The 16,572-nt window shown below is 38.2% G+C and overlaps 1 long non-coding RNA gene across 1 annotated transcript in view; it reads right to left on the reverse strand.

Annotated features, from left to right (window-relative positions):
* Nucleotides 1-1,623: 1,623 nt before the first annotated feature.
* The window catches only part of LOC119539109, a 31,614-nt gene continuing 16,665 nt past the window's right edge, over nucleotides 1,624-16,572 (reverse strand). The window contains exon 5 of the long non-coding RNA XR_005217787.1: nucleotides 1,624-1,774. This is a non-coding gene — a long non-coding RNA (uncharacterized LOC119539109). The remainder of the gene's footprint in view (nucleotides 1,775-16,572) is intronic.

Genomic DNA, 16,572 nt, shown 5'->3' on the forward strand with positions numbered 1-16,572 from the left:
CTGGCTTTTTACCTACTTTCCTGGAGGAGTAACTAAAACATACAGCTCACCAGTCTGCCATCTTGCCCCGCCTCCCGGAGATTTGCTTTTATTATAAGGTGACAGATAGTTTGTTGAAGGGGAGTCAACCCTTTCCCACTTTAAGCTCTTTCTGGGTCAGATAGAATTCAAGAGTTACCTGTAATCAGAGTGGCTTAGGTCAGTCACAGCAGCATTCAGGGGATTTGTTTTCATTACTTTTCTGTGGGAATGTTAAGACAACACTTAAAAAAATAAAATGTTAGTCATATTCATCAGGCAGCTCCAAATAGACCCTTAACAATATTAAATATGAGATCATTTAAATGAATACCTTCCTTATTTCTTAGTTTTCAATTAATATTCTCTTCTTCCATCTTCCTAGAAAATGGGTGGAAAAGTACCCTTGAGAATTTCAATATTATAATTTTAGAAAAACTTTGTCCTCAGGGTGGACAAACAATCCAGAGAGAGAAAAACAGGAATTTAGCCTTAGTCAAATTTCATAAACCATTTTGCCCAGCATACTGGGTTTTGCAGAACAAAATGTGCTTTTGCCAAACTTTTCCTCATTATTTAAAGCCACATGTTCTATGAAGAGGATTTAATGCATATGTTACAAATGTTTTTTATAAATATATTTTATTGGCAGAGATTAGTTAACTGAAGTAACAAAGCTTTAACTCAAGCCCATTGTAGCACAAGCCATAGGATTGTTTTAATTAATCAGTCACTTTCCTAGAGTATGATGAAGTGGAATTTATCTACAGAAGAAATAATTTTAGTTGGAACCATGAGGACTTGAAGTTGAATATTTATATCACCAGTGAGATGTATGAAACCCTTATTAAATTATGGAAAGCTTAGGAATGTAACATAGATTCACTGAACAAATAAAAATTCATTGTTGGAAAGGGACTTTGGCAAGTTGCAACCTCATCTGGCCTCAGTTTCTACTTCTGTAAAATTTAAGGGTTGGTGTATGTGTTGAATTCCAATCTATTCATATTAAGGACAATTTTTATTATTCTTTCATGCATCATGAGCCCCATATTTTATAAATTGTGCCAGCCAAACTGTATTTAATGTGTAGTAATTCCTTTCTCAGAACTTTATTAATGAAACATATTAATCACAGCTTCTGATCAGTATAAGAAAAGCAGGATTACTGGGTGGATACACTGCTAGCCAAAGCCATAGAAATCTGATGTTTTTGTTAGTTTATGCAGGTTTACTGTGGTTAAATTTATTATATCCATCAGGCATTTAAAAATATAGACAATGCTGATTATATGAGGATAATTGGTTCCAGGAAAGGACCATTGAAGTGAGTGCATATAAAACTAGGGTCACTCTACCTTAGAAGTTGAAATTTAAAATTACAAAAACTAGTATATTTTGGTAATACTTGCAGCTAAAGTATATTCATATTTAAAGGTATCATAGACCAATAAAGATAGTGACACACATGTTGTTCATTTTATTTTGGCATAATTTTTTGCTACAAACCTTCACCTTACATTTAACTTTCTCTGCAAGTTCACAAGGAAGGTAATTTTTTTATGGAGAGGGTTCAGCGGGGAGAGGAAAATATCCAGGCCCGAAGATCTCTTTAATCCTTTGATATTCAAATCATTCTCTTTTGTAGTTCCATCATTCTTTTGCAGAATCTTTGATTTCACTTTGGAGTTGATTTTTGCATCATATTTGCATTATGTGGTTGAAAGATTATAACATGTGGCAAGCATCCAAGTGACTGTCAAAGAGAACAAAGGTGTTGAAAACCAAAAGCAGGGCTAGAGCTAGTGCTAACTGGGGATTAGAACAGAGGTTATTTTTTGGTAAGTAGTAAGTATATCAGACTTTTTTTTTTTTTCCCAAATTACAATGAATTTCTTCCCTCTGCATCTTTGTAAACTAGTACCCCTGTGAGGGTCATGGAAGGAACAAACCTCTGTAAGGAAAATAGCTCATTGTCATCCACTGAAAAGTATCATGGACTTGGTTGGCCCAGAAACCCCAGGTTGGGAACCACTAGGTCTTTATTACAGTCCTTTCTGTCTCTAATATTTTCTACATCTCTCTTTTATTTTTATTTATTAATTTTTTTTATGATGTGGAAATTCAGAACCTGATGGGTTATTTTCTGGAGGCCACGTGGCCAATTACTGGCTAAGTCAGGTCTAGAATTCAGGTTCTGACCTTTTTTGTTACTTTAAAATAACATTTTATAGTTGCAAGTGTCTATGATTTTATTGACCTGATGTGTGCTTAGTTTTTAATCTCTAAGATATCATGATTCCTTTATGTAAAATTGCTACATGTTAAACACCACCATCAATGGAAACTCAAATGCACCTGGCTTAAGAAATTTCATGAGTTTTAAAAGGAAATATTATTGTGTTAATTATAAGCAATCTTTTCTAGTCTGAAGATCAAAATTAAGCTGAAATATCAGGAACAGGCACTTCAGAGTAGCATAATTGGGTACAACCCAACTGTAGTGGTTTGGAGTTAAGTACCCCAGTAAAATATGTTCTTAATCTTAATGCATTCTTGTGATAGGAATCCATTGTAAATAGGATCTTTTGATGAGGTTACTTCAGTTAATGTGTGGCCCAACTAAATCAGGATGAGATTTAATCCTATTACTGGAGGATTTACAGAGAAGATCTCATAAAGAGAAGCTACGGGGAGGAGCCAGAGGTTGCAAGTCAATGGAACCCAGAGGAGAAAGGAAAAGACACTGCCATGTGCCTTGCCATGTGATGGAAAAGCCAAGGAACCCCAAAGATTTCCACCCAGCCAGCAGATAACAACTCTGGGAGGAAGCAAGCCATCTATCTTCTGAAACTGTGAGCCAATAAATTCCCATTTTAAGACAACACATTTGGTGTGTTTGTGTTTGTGTGTGTGTGTATGTGTGTTTAGCAGCTAGGAAACAAAAACACCAAACAAGAGAATTTCTGTTATGAAAATGATGCTAAGACTGTAATCACACGGCCTCATCTACAACAAGGCTCTACACATCGAACAGTCAAGATGGGTACCTGGGGCCAGGGGAGAAGAGCTGAATTTGAGTATTAGAATTTGGGATTAAATTCAGTGTTACTGGTTGTTCTAATTTGGAGTTGTTATGTACCCCTACAAAAGGCGATGCTCTTTTAATCCATTCTTGTGGGGGCAGACCTATTGTGGGTGGGACCTTTTGCAAATGGTTGTTTTCATGGAGATGTGACCCACCCAATTCAAGGTGGGTCTTAATCCTTTACTGGAATTCTTTATGCGACAACTAAAGACAATAAAAGCCCAGAGAGCTTACACAGAGAGACATTTGGAGACAGCCATTGAAGCCAGAAGCTAGGAGAGAAGGATCAGCAGACATTGCCATGCGACAGAGGAACTCTGGATGCCATTAGCCTTTCTCCAAAGAAGAAGCCTTAACTGGGACATTCTCATGGCCTTAGAACTGTAAATTTGTAACCTAATAAAACCCCATTGAAAAAAACAACCCATTTCTGATACATTGTATTCCAGCAGCTTTAGCAAACACTGGTCTTCAACCCTTTTAACTTATCATCTGATAAACGATGAAGTTAAGCCTTTCTCACTTTATGCTGATGAAAGGGAAGGTTAGTAAGAAGATGGGAATTTAGGAATATTTGAAAGCTACTTTTTTCTTAATGGTGATGCTGTTTAAATTTAGGATATGCACATAATTTAATTGTGGAAAATCATGTGGCAATTCAGAAAGGTTTTATAATAAAAGAATCATGAATAGAAGAAGCTTCAGGCTTCCATTACCCTCCATAAAATTTTTAAAAATCAGTAAGAACTAGCAGAAATGACTTTCTCAGAATTCCAGAAAACAGTTAAAGTATTGCAGTAATAGGGCAAGTGCAAAATCAAGAAAAAGGCAACCTAAAAGCAGTAGGATCTCATGGCACTCTGACTGGTCCCTTCCCTATCCCCTCACCAGGTCAGAGCAAGTCCTTGGGAGCAGAGTAACCCTCATGTACATACTGGGAGTATGTAGGTCTGGACCAGTTTGTCTCATGGCAGCCTGAGGGACTGAACCAGGACATTTATCACAGGCTGGCCGTCCTAGAATTTTCCCTACCTGCAGACGGCAGTTCCTGGTGCTCTCTCAAGTACACTATGGAAGAGTAGCCAAGTCTGCTCAAGATGGTGGAAAAGGTTAAGTGTTGATCAGTAGCTAATAGATGGGCATTTATAAATACTTTGGGGAGATTTCACAAAACACAATCCTCCCCATGATAGTCAGATGGGATAGAATAATTGGTTCTCAGAGTAGGGTTCTAGTAGCATCGGCATCACAGGGAGACTGCTCAGAAGTGTATGTTCTCAAGCTCCATCAGCAGCTCTGGCAGTAAGGCCCAGCAATTTGTATTTTTACAATCCCGCTACACTAAGTTTGAGAATAATGGAATATAAAGATCATGTGAAGATGGAAAAACTTCCCATTTGATTCTAATTCTGAAAAATATGATTGCACAGAGGTAAAACCAACAGTAGTTAAAGAAAAACAAAATAAATTTTTAAAGAATTCTATCATGGTCGTCATAGTTTCTTATTATTTATTTATGGATGAAGTTTTTGTTGTCTTGATAATTTAAATACAAATTCAAAATCTCCCTGCTCTGCCTTTAAAGGAACCAAAACGGTTGAGAAATTAAGCACCGTTCTCCGAAGGGCTTTTTGGGTCTAGATGGTTGTGCTTCTTGAGCTGAACTGAAAGTGTTGTTTTTCCCCTCCGCCTTTCCTACTAGGCTGTAAGCTTCAGAGCTGTTTTCAAGTCTTGGCCATCTCTGTATTCTCATAATTTAGGTACTGATAAATGTTTCTCAAGTTAATTAATTAATTGAGCCAAATGCTTGTTAATTAAGAAAAATAAGTCCCTGAATTAACAACAAAGAGATGGTAGAATTAACTTTGTAATATTTGCCTAAATTTTAAAACTTATGTTATTATAACACTATAAAAGGAATCATGTTTTTCAGCAGGCACATTCTTTCGAAGTAAGTGAGAAAAATAAAGTTTTCTGATTAAAGTGATATTTTCAGATTAAAGAGACAATTGAATTGCTTTCCAAGTGTTTATGCCATTTTCTTGGCAGAACTTATTTTAACTTCTGTGGTGTGACTTGGCAAATCACCTGGGAAATATATAGTTCACCTTCAGTCTGGTGGTAAGACAGATTGAAAATATTTCCTCTAATCAAAAGGGAATTTTCTTGTTTTTATCAATAGATGTGAACTATAATTTTTAAAGCTGGAGGAATGAGGATACTGGGGAAGAAACAACTTTAGATTCACTTGAGTCACTGGGCTGGAATCCTGGAGAAACGCTAAGCTCACAGCCTGACAGGGGGAGAAGATTGGCAGCCACATGCGTGGGTTCTCAGAAGTGCACAGTGATGTCCAGATGGTGACAGTTTGGGGAGAAACGGGGCTGTCAGCAGCAAGAACATTCAGGTGGCATGTAGATGTTCTATGTGGGCTGGGACAGAGGGAAGCCAGGCCTGAACAAAGATAGCTGGTCAAATGATTATTTAGGAACAGTTTACCTAAATGATAGGGAATGATGAGAAAAACATTTCATAAAATTTAATGTATGAATTAGTAGCTATAAAAATATAGGAAAACATGTCTGAGATCTTTGAGGCCATACTTGTTGAAATTCTAGTAAATGCAGCAAGGCAAGTGTTCTTTTAGTCAGCTAACTGTAATGTAGCAGAGTAGGGGGATCAAACACAGGTTAAAAATACTGAACCTATATGCGGTATTCCCAGCTTCACTGGCTGCTGAGCTACATGGCTGCCAATAGGCTCTTCACGCCCAAGCTGGTGATATAATCACGGTCAGGAACAGGTAAACCTGGTGGAATGCCAGTTTCCAGGGTCGACAGTATGTTTCTATTTGTTGTTATATGATTAACCTTGCTGCTGCCCTTAAACTGCTTTTTTCCAAGAAGTTGAGAAATGTATTCAAGTTGAAGTGTACTGAGGAAAGGAAGGAGGATGAGAGGAAGAAAGAGGACAGTAAGATCAAAGAAGGGTGAATCACAGAAATAATAAAACTAGAAGGAACAAAAGCTGGAAGAAAATCCCAGGAAACTCCCTCTTCAGTTTGGCTTGTCCTGGCTCAAAGCACCTTTTTAATGATGCTCCCTTATCTAAATGGTCACCAGATTCCTAACTGAAAAACTCTGTAGACCTAAAATGGTTATCAATTCCAAAATGATAGGTAAGTGCAGGTATCATTTTTTTTTGCATTTTCCCTTTATTTATTTTTATTATTTATATATATTTTTCATCTTTGTAAACACCAGTTTTAATTAAACTGCATGACAGAATAATGTCCTGCTCTATCTGGACTGGGCATAATTACACCCACTGAGCTTCAACAAAGAAGGAGGCTTTCAGTCCTCTCCTGAGGTAGCTTGAAGGACCTGGTCTTTGGAATTTCTTTGGAGAAATGGCTTCTATAGGCCAGCTAATGGAAGTGTTATCTTTCTTAGTTTCAGAGGGGAATGAGATGGGTGAGATTGTGGGGCATACCCTCTGTTTTATAAGGCTCTTTCTTACACCCAGGTTTGGCAAGGAGAAGTTATATCAGAGATGTATGGATGAAGAGTTTATTGGTACTCACAGGATCTAGAACAGAGTGGAGTGGCATGCCTCACGGGGTCACAGAGGAGTGTAGGCTCAACCAGCAGGTGGGAGCAAAAGGTTACAGTGGGCCTGGGGACTAAGCCTTTATAGTTTTACATGGATGGAGCTGGAGCAGTTGGTCAAGAAAGAGTTGTGATTGGGGAGTTTGAATTTTGCAGGGGTGCAAAAAATAGGACACGGGGAGGACAGGGAGAAGTTGCTTATCTACATAAGCAGGTGTCAGGGGTGGTCACTGAGGAACCTAACGACAGAATCTAAGATGCTGAGGCATTATGACAATGCAAAATCCCCTTACGTTGCTAACGACAAGGTCAGAGATGCTGAGGCAGCATGACAGTAGGAAAAGAGCTATTTTATTTTGATTCACTACACCCTTTAACTAGAGATTCCCCCACCACTTTCCTCCTGTCTCTGCTTGAGCATGGTGAGAGGCAGCAAGAAGGAAAACTTTTTTGCTTAAAAGTAATTTTGTCCACGTGTTTCTTGTTTTTTGACAACCTATAGGTAAAGCATGTTGCTTCCTTATCATTAAGATCTATAATTATGTTTGCCTCTGGCCACCGATAAGACAAAAACTTGAAGACTTCTATAAATGAGGAAACTGAGGCCAAGCAGCTGTTTCATGGCAGACTTTAGGAGGAAAAGAGAAGGTTTTCTGATTCATTGCCTGTAACATAGTGCTTTCCATGGCAAGGCATTCCCAGGACTGAAGTTTGTAGGGCATGCAGGGCCTTGACTTTAGCTCTCCACTAACCTTTCGCTTGGTCCAGAAAAGGTGTAAAACCAGCTTTCAATATTCTCAATCTTGAGGGCAAGAGTGAGGCCAGTCCCACCTAACCCACAGAAAATGAAAGTAGGAAACGGATGGTTCCCCAGGGAAAATCAGGTACTCTTAACCAAGGAAGGTGAAACAGATGTTGGGAAAACACAAGAGATTGTCAATGTAGATGCTACATAATTTCCTCCAACAGTGTTTTGGATTGAAAAGTCCTTAAAATTAATAATTTTTTTCTTCTGTGTTCTTAAACTTTTCCAAACTCTTTCCCATAGATTTTCTAATTTTAACCTCACTGTTATCACTGTAATTAAAGAGGATGTATCGAGAATTCATTAAGAACACAGATGTTGTAGGGAGTGGACACAAAGCTCATCCAGAGGTATGGTCTTTGGTGAATTATATAACCTATCTGTGCCACAGTTTTTTCTTCCATAAAATTAGGATCATAATAGCAACCTCTTCATAGGTTGTTTTAAGGGCTATGTAAGTAAACACATGTAAAACATATAATAGTGCCAGGTTCATACAAAACTATCATTTAGGTATTATAAGAGAATTTGGACTCCAAGAGGTAAGATGACATAGAAGGGGTAAATTCCATCAAAATCCTATAGTCACAAGACTTGTTAGTGATGGAGTCAGGCCTTGAATGTTAATTTAATTGTGTCAACTCTCATATTTGGGGAATGAAGAGCTATAAAAGCTGATGGTTTAGCGGTCATCTCAGTGTCTTGTCCAGTTTGACTTCCAGATCACCCAGACCTCTGTTTCTATCAACAGACAATAAAGGGTTTTATGACCCAACATATCCCCCTACTGCTCTCTCAAATGAAACCACTATTTCCTATCATTCTATGACTAGCTACTTGGTGGGCTAATCACCAGCAGCCAACAAATATTAGAGTTCTGCACAAATTAACAATCTAAAAATAAAAGTCTGCATACCCCCTACAGAATTTCCCAAGCCATCTGTCCTCTTAATTCAATATTTGTTGAAATTATACTTTATCTTAAACAGTATTTCAACACCAAAGAGAGAGTATGGATTCCTGATGCTTCCCACTTATGATGTACATTGTTTAATTATGATTTGCAGATATGCTGAATTTCTCCTTATTTTAGGTTTCCAAATTAATCATATTAGTTCTTCCCATAAAATCATGATAACTGAATTTCTGCAGCACTCTGAGGGATTCATAATAAATTTCCCCTCCGTCTACTCCTCTTTTCCAGTCTCCTTTGGGTCTTAACTTTTGTCCCTTGCTTTAGCACTTAACACTTGAGAAACAATTATATTTAATTTAATTTATGGGGATCTTTTTTCTCCCCATCTTTAATAGCTTAGTCTATAATAAATTTGCAAAATTCATGGTAATGAGTATGTGAGTGAGCTTTTTAACATTAAATTCTAAAAAGTTGGGTCAAAATATGTACTAGATATTTATTGTAGTTACAACTCTAGAGTAGACCTTTTGAAGATCTTAGGATTTCCTCTGTTTTACAACCATCTATTTTTGTCATTGCTAATTATCATTTAGGAGGCTTCATGAATTAGCTTGGTGGCAAGAACTCAGAATAAGGAGTAGGGAGACATAAATTTAATATCTGGTTTTATTGTTGACTCATGTTTTGACTTATGGCAATAAGGCCATCCATATTCATAAGGAGAAGGGTGTAATTTTGGGGTTTACTAGTATTATTTTCATCCAAATTCCATGGTGCTTGATATTCTATTTTTGGAGTTTAATTTATTTGTGTTAAGCATTTCTTTCTCTTTTAAAAAGCAATGGGAAGTAATACATTGAGACTCTAATGACATGCTATGACTTAAAATGCAATAGACTATAATCCTGGGTTCTTGGCCGTGAAACAGCAGTGTGTATGTATACGTGTGTATGGAGGGGTGGGGTGTTTAGGAGTATGGGTGATTTTGGGCAAGGTGAGGTGGCTAGAGGAGCAGAAAGGGTTGTTGTGTGACACTGAGGATGAACCGCCCTTTTGCAGTGTCTTAAACTATGGAATAGGAGAAAAGCCTTGAATCTATGAAGTTATTTGAAGATATGTCAACCAATGGTTGATTTAGAAAAGAATACTAGACACATAAAAGGTATCAGTTGTCTAATTGAGAACATCAGACACCCCTAGTGATATGCTATTCTTGACCTGTGGTGCCTGAAAGAGAATAGAGCTGTCAGGAAACACATACACCTCCAATTCTGTTATATAATATTTTTCATTTTGAGCCATCTAAGCTACCAAGTAACCATGGCAGTTAACACATTTCTTTTTAAAATCCAAAGTTGTTTCTCCTCCTTAGGTTTTATACTTTCGATAAAATTCTATTTTATTTTTCAGTTCTTCCAATATGACTTGTAGAAGGCAGTGACAGGTTGCAATTTTAAATCCACTTAGCTTTCTTTCCTTTGAATAATCCTGTTTGACTGGCTCCCCTCCACCCCCTTTCCTTGTGATTAAGAACAGCTCCAGTTTGGTCTAAGCAAAAAAGTAGATTAATTGTACAGTTCTAGGAACACCACTCCCATGTTCTGAGAGGTAAAGAAGAGAATTTTTAAAAACGGATCTGTTCTTATCAGAAAGAAATGGACTTAAAAATACAACTGAGCTGCCAGGTTATATTACTTATCTATATCACATTAGTGGAATATTACATCTTATGACTTCCTTTGTAGTTTGAAATACAGAGCGATATTGGCCACATTTTTTGGTCAGGATCTCAGAAGCATTCCCCAAATTTTATTTTGTCTCATATTTTGGGAAGACACAATAGCAGTAAATATTCATGATTTTAAAAAGTTGCCATTTTGTGTGAAGTTTTAAATTTGAACTATTAAATACTTTCTCTTTCCCAATAGATATCATAGAGGACTGTTATTAATTTTGCTTTTTTCTACTTCAAATTTAAAAAATAAATTTGAGATGAATTAGTGGATTGCAATAGGTGCAAATGTTTTGACTATTTCCTCCAAAAAGCTCAAATTTGAATTTATCCAGCATTTCAGAAAGTCAGGAAGAGGCCTGTATTACTTCAGGTGAAAAAAAAAAGAAAAAATTGTATATATTGTGGCTTAGAGAGGTTAAGCAGCTTGCCAAGTTCACTCAGTCAAGCAGTGGAATTCAGGCTATAAACGACAGGTCTGCTGCCTTCCAGATGGTAGCAGAGTGGGGGTTTCTAAAGAGGAGGGTAGAGACGATCCTTCAGGGCAAGGGTTCCAGCCACCCTCTTTGTGAGGGGAGGCTGAAGCTTGTAGGCCTCGCCTGGGTCCAAGGGGGCACAGAGTAATTTTTGAACTAAACAACAAGACTATCTGTGGGAAAATGACCTGTGATTTATGTCTTGAATAGGAGTTGCCCATGGCAGCTTCTATTGCCGCTGCATGTGCTGTCTGCAAAGCTTTATTGAGACATATTTGCTGCTCTCCCTCCCTCCTCCTTGATGATTGAACACTGACTCACCAGAACATCTCACCAACCCTCTTTCCTTTAAGATAGTGGTGGTCCATGGTGCAATAGGGTTTATCGCAAATGCACAGAAAGAGTCAATTCCCCCAGGCAGCTCTGGAGGAGTGGAGGAGGGATTGGGCTCTCTTTTACAACACAATGATCCTCTCTACCTGGCAAGAAAGGGCCTTGTGTAATCCAGACCATCAATCTGGATGCTATCAGGGAGTCAGGGGCAGTCACTATCTCTCTGAAGCCTGAGGTAATGGGCCACCTGCGGCAAGTGGTTGTTCAGCAAAATAAAGAGAATGGAGGAGGATGAGGAGGGAAGGACCACGCTAAAAGGGGCAAACATTTGAAGGAGGATTCCTGTGAAGGTAATCCCATTATCCCACTTTAGAAGCTGCATATCTAAAGAGATAAGGAAGCACTGACTAGAATCCTGTGGACCACACGTTGTCTCCAAAGATTACAGATGTAACTGGTGAGATATGAGATGTTTTTCTGGGGTTTGCTGGAAAATACAATTCTGGCTCTATAACATTCATCCCGTGGCTTCCTGTTACCTATACTGCATGTACACTGTGCTACAGAAGGAAGTTATCTGGAAAAAGTGTAAAGGCATTGAAACGGCTTATAAATCAACACTATGCCCATCCCATGTATCCTCTACTTCCACCCATGCATACTCAAACAAACTCTGCAGGCCAAATTATTTGCTGTTTCCTAAATTCAGGTTTACCAGGCTCTCTTTCTCACACCTTTCTCATCTAGGGTGTGGTAGTTTGGAGCTGTGTAACCCAGAAAACCATGCTCTTAAACGTCATTCATTCATGTGAATGTGAACCCATTGCAAGTAGGTATGGCCCAACTGAATCAGGATGGGTCTTAATCCCATTACTGGAGTCCTGTATAAGCAGAATTGAAATTCAGACTTAACGGGAGAAAGCCATGGGAGCAGCCGGAAACTGGAAATAAGTGGAACCTGGAAGAGAAAAGAGAAGCCAGGAGAGGCAGCTATGTGCATTGCAAAGTGAAAGAAAAGCAAGGACCTAGGATTGCTGGCAGCCAGCCCTAGAATACCACAGTCCCCTGAGAGAAAGCATCGCCTTGATGACCCCTTGATTTTGGACTTCTCCTAGCCTTAAAACCATGGGCCAATAAATTCCTGTTGTTTAAGCCAACCCATTGCATAGTATTTGTTTCAGCAGCCAGGAAGCTTCCCTAACCCCAAATTGTCTGCCTGCAAATATCAAGCAGTTTGTCCCAAGATTTGACTCAAGCATCACCTTCTGCATAAAGCCTAAACTGATTCTCTTCTCTGCATTGGCCACTTTACCTTTACATTCTCATATAGCCTATTGATCATTCTTATTTGTTTACAAGTCTATCTTCTCTGGCTATACTGGAATGTCTCTGGGGTCGGAACTGCATCTTGTCTTTCAGTCTCATGAAACTAACACAGTGTCCCAGCCCTTAAATATGTTTGTTGAAAAAATAATAATCAATGTTCTCTGCTCTGTTTTACCCATCTTCTTGTAAAAAACAATACACAGATAAGGATTTTAAGCAGTAAGACATTTGGAAGAATGGAATGGAAGGGTTCTGGAAATTCAAATACTGTACTTAGTTTTTGTTAGGCAGTGAAAAATTCTCTGCTGATTCATGTGAACTACATTTAAGTTAAATACTGGTTGTGCTAAGTACTGTTTGGAAACAAGTCATTCCCCTTTTAGCTACTTCAATCCCCAGATCCATGAAGGACTATACATCAGTATGACCCAGGAAATTTTTTAGACAATACTGATGCCTGGTTTCACCCTAGAGATTCTGATTTGATTGGTCTAGAATAAGGCCTGGCTTTGGGAGATTTTTAAAAGTGCATTGGGTGACTCTAATGTGCAGCCAGGATTGAGGATCACTGCCTTAAGTGAATTTATCCTGGCTTATGTATCCTCTGTATTTTGACAACTATCAACTTTACAGATCCAATTGTAACCTAATCTCTGACCTCCATCCAGATTCATATACATAAATGCCTCATCAACAATGACTAATGGGCATCTCTTGCTTAACCTGTCCAAAACCAAACTCAACCCATGCACCTAAGTAAATGGCAACATCATCCTTCCAGTTGTTCAGACCAAAAGCCTTGGAGTAGATTGCAGATGAGGAGGTGGAGGAGTAAATTGAACCACGCAGGAGAAGCCAGGTAAAGTGGAATGAGAAGTGTTTGGGAGGTGAAGAAAAGGAAGACTTTGGCTATAAAGGATAAAGGAGAAGAAACATAGGGAGCTAGCCAGAGGGGGAATTAAAATTAAAGGAGTTGCAGTTTTTAGTTGTTTGTTTTATAAATTGGGAATTTGACCTTGTTTAAAAGTTGATGGGAAGGATCCAGGACAGAGGTACATTGGGAAAAAAAACCTACTCTCTTGGTTCTTTTCATTATCATATGTTTATAAAGAGAGCATAAGCGATATGGCTGATGAAACAAAATCGAAAAGTTGGAGAGATATTTAGAAGGTAAACCCACGGAATGTGCATTTGGATGTAGGGCAAGGTAAAGGGAGAATTCAAGACTGGTGCCCAGGATTTTGCTGGCTCATTGGTTGCTGGTGGTCGGTCCCCTTCACTTAATCAGAGAAGATAGAAGGAGAAAGAGATTTGAGAGAGAAAAGGAAAAGTTCCATTTTAGACATGTTATATTCTAGGTGGTGTTTATTATCCAATGTTACAAATCTTTACTGAAACATTTAATTACTGATAGGAGCTAAAGGACATTACTAATAAATAAATCCCAGTTCCTGAAGGAGCTTGCAAAGTTTTAACAAGGACAGAGCAATAACCACTATAGAAGAAGAATAAAGTAAGTAGTACCATAAGAATTATGTGACAATCTGTAGGTGTTCAAAGAAGGGTGAGATGTTTGTGGGATTTTTCCCCCCATGTTTGGGAGATCACTGGAGGTAAAATTCAAGAAAGACTTCAAAGAGAAAGTGATGTTTGAGATTAGTTCCTGAAGATCTAACGACATTTCTACAGGCAGTAAGGTTGAAAAGAACATTCCAGGTAGAGAAACAGTCTCCACAACAACATAGAACTATGTAGGGAAACAAGTTATTTTAGTTTTCTAGGCTGCTCAAGGAAATACCATGAAATGGGTTGGGTTAAACAATGGGAATTTATTCACTTGTGGTTTGAGGCTGGGAAAAAGTCTAAATCAAGGCATCTTAGGGCAACGCTTTCTTCCTGAAGACTGTGGTATTCTAGGGCTGGCTGCTGGCAATCTTTGGTCCTTAGCCTGTCACCTGGCAAGGCCCATGGATGGCAGCCTCTCCTGGCCTCTCTGTTCTCTTCTGGATTCTGCTGAATTTCAGCTCCTTGCTACTGTGGCTTTTCTCTGTCTGTCTGAATTCTACACCACTTATAAAGGATTCCAGTAAGGATTAAGACCCATCCTGATTGAAATGGGATACACCTTAACTGAAGTAACCTCATCAAAAGATCTTACTTATAATGGGTTCACAGTCACAGGAATGGATTCAATATAAGAACATGTTTTTCTGGAATACATAGAGCATACAAGCACTCTAGGCTGAAGATAATGGAGGCTATGTATGCCCTGACAGCCCAAAATAAATCTGTAAAGAGAGGCTGGACTTTGGAGTTCAGCAGGCCTGGATTTGGACAGACTCCACCACTTGCTAATCACCCAACTGTCTTAGTTTCCTAGAGCTTCCATCACAAATCCACAAACAACAGGAGTTTCTTGTCTCATGTTTTCAGAGGCTAGAAAGCTTGCTTCTCCTGGACTTTTTTGCCTTTCAGTGCTGGCTGGACAGCAATCTTTGCATTTCTTGGATTTCCTGTCACATGGGATGTCCTTTCCTTTCTCTTCCAGGTTCCCATTGACTTCCAGCTTCTGGCTTCTTTCTGTGACTTTCTCTTTATAAGGCCTCCAGTAATCCCAGATTAAGACCCACCATCATTCAGTTGGACTACATCTTAACTAAACATAACATCTGTAGGAGTCCTGTTCACAACAGCTTCACACCCACAGGAATGTGGATTGTGATTAAGAACATGTCTAAATCAAGGTACATAATTTGATCTATCATACTTAACTAGGGCAAGTTAACCTCTCTCAGTCTCAGTTTTCTCATTTCTAAAGCATTTCCTAGGATTGTGTCTGAGATATCTGGTCTATAATAGCAATTTATAAATTTTAGGAATTATTATAATGCAGAGGTCTTGAATCCCAGGGTAAAGAAGAGTTTATATTTTCTTAACCAGCTATGGAAGGTTTTGCACAAATTAACTACAGTTGGAATAATCTGCCAGAAATATCAAGGTTGGAGGGAAGGGAGGGAGAGGGTTGGAAGAGGCAGGGAGACAAGTTAGGAGACTATTTTGAAGTCAGCTAGCAGATCAACAACTAGTCCTCACAGTGATGCTACTTCATAGTCAATCAATAATATCAAAGTCTTAGGAACATGCAGATCCTTTTTATTTTCTTCCCTTTTCCTCCTGCTGTTCTATCATTGGCTTTTTCTGCCAGTGGGAAAAGGAAAATTGATGAAACTTCAATCAACCAACATTATCATAAGCAAAAGAGAAACTTAAATATCCCTGGTTAAAATATGAATGTAAGCATCTTTGAAAATTTTTGATGGAATAGGCTGAAATTAACCACTTGAATTTAATATTTTATGTAGATCATCTTTTCCAATAATTTATAACTTCCCTTTGTTCAAATACTACTGCTGAGCCACTACAGCATTCTAAAGACTTTTTTTATATAAACTCTTTTCTATCAGTTAATAAAAAAGGCAGTAGGGCAGGACTCTTTCAAAGACAGGAGACTGCAATAACTGGCCACAAGTAGCCTTGCACAAGTCATTTAATACTGTTGAACTTCAGTTCTGCATCTGGAATTTTGGGGAGGTAATTTATGCCCTGTCTAATTCTCAGGGTTACAGAGGGGAGGGGGATCAAATGAAGTAACTGATATAAAAATGTCTATGCTTTATAAGTCACAAATGCACAGGATTTTTATTTAGATAAATCTACATCCACAAAAAATGAGGCACAACCATTATTAACTGTATTTGAAATTTTCCCACTTACCTTGTTTTCTTTCCTGCCCCCTGAAGGTCAGCTTGGTTTGTCCATTTTTTTCAGTTGGCAAGCATTTTACTCCCATATATGGACAACAGTTGATACCCCATTTTTATAAGATTTCCAAAGTACAAATTCCAACTAAGTAGCAATTTTGTTTTACTTTGTATTTCTTTTGTTTGTCCTCCTTCATGTTTTGTATAAGTGTGAGAGCATTTAGTTTAAGATTTTTATTTCACTAAGGATGATTTCGGGTGAGGAAAAGTTATTTTTCACTCATTTAATAAAACAAATTCTGGTACAGAGAATGCTCATTAAGAGCTGTGCCTTACTCTGGTGATGATTTAAGAGACTGAGTCAGCATCTTTATTTTGCAATGCATTGGAAGATGTGCTAGTTCTCCTAGGGAGAAAAAAAGGAAATTGAAAACAAAATATTGTTGCCTCCTTTTGGATTAATTTCTTATTTTTGCCAACAAAATGAAGCAGTTACTTCTGAAGTATAG

Source organism: Choloepus didactylus, chromosome 1 (genome assembly GCF_015220235.1).
Source record: "Choloepus didactylus isolate mChoDid1 chromosome 1, mChoDid1.pri, whole genome shotgun sequence".
Lineage (NCBI taxonomy): Eukaryota > Metazoa > Chordata > Mammalia > Pilosa > Megalonychidae > Choloepus > Choloepus didactylus.